The sequence below is a fragment of the Citrus sinensis genome, chromosome 6 (assembly GCF_022201045.2).
Source record: "Citrus sinensis cultivar Valencia sweet orange chromosome 6, DVS_A1.0, whole genome shotgun sequence".
Classification (NCBI taxonomy): Eukaryota; Viridiplantae; Streptophyta; class Magnoliopsida; order Sapindales; family Rutaceae; genus Citrus; species Citrus sinensis.
The window spans coordinates 1133126-1136538 of record NC_068561.1 but is presented as its reverse complement, the minus strand read 5'-3'; the positions used below and the strand labels follow the sequence as shown (position 1 = coordinate 1136538).

Genomic DNA, 3413 nt, shown 5'->3' with positions numbered 1-3413 from the left:
ACCCTTTTAGCCGTTAAAAGTAGTAGGTAGATAACAATTGTTTAGGGGTAACTTGATGTTTTCGTTAGTAAAGGGGACAATTTGAAAATTGTCACTTCGCGAGGGGGTAGGCTAAAATTTACCCTAATGAAAATAAGAAATCAGTAAGCGACCGTAGTGAAACCCAAAATAATCTTCTAACAAGGTAGACTGAAACGACCCGCCCCGAATCTCCCCCATGCGAGTCTATCTAGTCTCATCAAAACGGACTTGGTAAAAATTCTATTAGTAAAGATTCTGCCGAAAATTCGGCAGAGTCTCCTTTATATATATAACACTCCCAATCTACAAATATAAATATAACACTCCCAATACAATTCAATATACAACAAACTCCAGTGATCAACATCCTCAACCAAAATGCTGAGTTTTATATCTCTAGAGTCTCAAAAGATAATATTATAACTAATATTAATATCTCACTTTATTCTTAATCCCAAAAGAATAATATAACAAAAATTATACAATCCCAATAGGACGAGATAACCAAGATGTCCTAACAAAAACATTTATATCTTCTAACACCATCACGTGGCCAAGACTCAAAATATATTTACAGTCGCTGGGTCGGTCTGGTGTACCTGCAACCTCCTGGTGAAGGGGGGGAAAATATAATAAAAACGGGGTGAGTTTAAAACTCAGTGAGATCAATGAGTGGATAGTAGTTTTGAAAATTAATTCTTACTTTAAAAAGAAATAATCATATCATTTCCAAACACAATTTCATAAACCATAAGCGAGAAACCAGTAATCAATCATTAAACATTTAAATCAGATTACTAACCATGGAAATCATATCACAATATCATATAGAATTCACAGATCTGAAAATCATCACCAAACAAGTACCCAGGGAAATAATCTCGTCGTATCCGAACCTCAACGGACAGGCAATGACGTACTATCCGGGTACCGCCACGCCCCGGAGCTACACGGATAGACAGGGAAATACCATCTCATATCTCATCATATCTGTGCATGCATAATCTAGTCCCCAAGGGACAAAAGCGCCTAAGCATACGGCCCAAAGCCTCTGTGTGTACTCAGACGGGCCCCAAAGGCCTGTATCTCATCTGTATCATATGTATTTCAATATATGTCTGTATTTCATATCTGTATCTCTGTAATCATCATACCGCATGTATATGCCCCCAAAAGTCAAAAGCGCCCAAACACACGGCCCAAAGCCTCTATGTGTGTTCAGACGGGCCCCAAAGGTCTCTCATCTCATATCATATGTATCATTGTATCTGGAGGGAAGGGTATTGTTTAATGATTTCAAAAACAATCATTATACTCATATTCACATACCTCTTAACCATATTTTAAATCATACCACATTTGAATCCACTTTTCTTATCTTTAAAATATTATCATGCTTTATTCAAAGTCGATACGTAAAATCATTACCTAAATATTTTAATAAAATACCAATGCGTAAATAAAATCCATTTCGAGGAAACCATTAAATCATAATATTTAAAATACTTATTTCACAACCATGTATTACCATTATAATTAACTATGAAAATAGGTTTTATATATTCCACTCACAGTGACGATGTTCACGCTCGGTTATCGTCTACATCCGCGGACCAATTCTCGCTCGCGGATCCTCCTAAATCAAGGAAACGACATAATTATTTTTCGTAAATCGGAATTATGACTAAATTTTATGCAGTAAACTCGAAACAAATATCTATCCATAATTGACAACTCCTGTGTCCGTAAAATTACTAAAATGGCCTTGAGTCCGTAGATCATTAACATGCTCCGAAATCGTAAATCACTGAATTACCCTCGGAATCGTAATTACACCCAATCCTCAATTCTATGAATTACTAACATATCCACAGGCTCTGAAATTACAAAATTGCCCTCATAGTGTGAAATTACCAAAATGCCCTTGCCGGTCAACGGTCACCGGAATTTGGTCAACGCTGGCTAGGAAGCTCAAATCTGAAAGGTCCAATCACACTGAGTTCAATGGTACCGGCGGTGAGCTCCAACGCGCGGCAACGACGCCGAAATCTAGCTCGGCAGCCGTGAATTCCAACAATCGACCGACGGCAAAACAGTAACTCTCGGTGCCTATGGATGGTCGGAAATGGAAGATGGAGTCGTGAGGAAGAAAATCCAACTGGTGGTGTCACCCAAAACCGGCGAAAATTCCGGTGGAGCAAAGTGAAACAGTCTCGGGTTTCAAGCTTCGATTGTCGGTGTTCCGGTTGGTTTTCGACGACGAGGATGGCAAGGGAACGACGGCCGGCTTCTAAGCTTCAGATTGGTACCAAGCTCGACCGAAACGGTGGCCGGAAATGGGAGATATGGTCGGGTCAAGGTCGCGGGTTCCGGGTCGGGTTGTCAGGTCGGGTTGACGACTTTTCTCTCTCACTCTCTCACACACGTGTGGCTTCTGTTTTTGCTCTGTTTTTTCCAGCTTCTTCTTTTGTTTATTAATAAAATCCTTAACCGCCAAAATCCTTAACCGCCTCATTTTATTTTAAATTCACATATGTTACATAGACAATGCTCTTTTTCACTAATTATAATAATTTCCATGTCAATATCTCTCTATCGTGAAGTAATCATACCATTTAGGGTGCGTTTAGAGTAAGATACTATGTTTTTTTAACTATTGCTGCTGTGGAGTAGAACTGAGAAAAAAAGCTGCCGAGCTACCAAAAAACCAATTGCCAAGGTGTTTGAGCTGCTGAGCTACAAAAAAACCAATTGCAAGGTGTTATCAAACACCTTGGCAGCTGGGCTGCTCCCAAACGTACCCTTAGTGTCGAAAGGGTAGTGTCATGCACCACTTAGAAAAAAAAAGCCCGAACGTGACTAATTACAAAGGCAACAGCCAGCTGCCTGCTTTATGATTTCACCTACCTGTTTCACTTGTGTTTGTGAGTCAGTGGCCATATATATATATATATATATATATATATATATATATCTATATATATATATATATATATAATTAGAAGGAATTAAAAGCAGCTCTCATTTTGTGCATCTATTTTCGAAGTGAGGCAAAGAAGGAAAAGAAGAAAAACTGAGAGAAATGGAAGAGAAAAGAAAAGGAAGAAGAAAAGAAAGAAAGGCAGAGTGAAGGAAAAGAAAAATAAACAATTAAGTTACGAGAATTGAAATTGGATAGTTAGAATTATATCCATTGGATTAGTGGGTAATAGATTTATGAAATTTAAGTAGTTATGATTTAATTTACCTCCTAGTATAAGTTTTTATATCAGTTCTAGCAGTTAATTTTTTAACCTTGTATTCTAGAAGAAATCCACGAGTCCAAAGAGCCACAACAGCCCCAATGAACCCTAGAGTGAAACAGAATCTGAGTAGATACTATTATTACTATT

The 3413-nt window shown here is 38.0% G+C and overlaps 1 long non-coding RNA gene across 1 annotated transcript; it reads right to left on the bottom strand.

Annotated features, from left to right (window-relative positions):
• Positions 1 to 235: 235 nt before the first annotated feature.
• Positions 236 to 1646, bottom strand: LOC127903006 (uncharacterized). The gene is made up of 2 exons (XR_008055763.1): positions 1594 to 1646; positions 236 to 630 (listed from the first exon to the last, which is right to left on the bottom strand). It is a non-coding gene; the product is annotated as an uncharacterized LOC127903006 (long non-coding RNA).
• Between the last annotated feature and the right edge of the window lie 1767 nt (positions 1647 to 3413).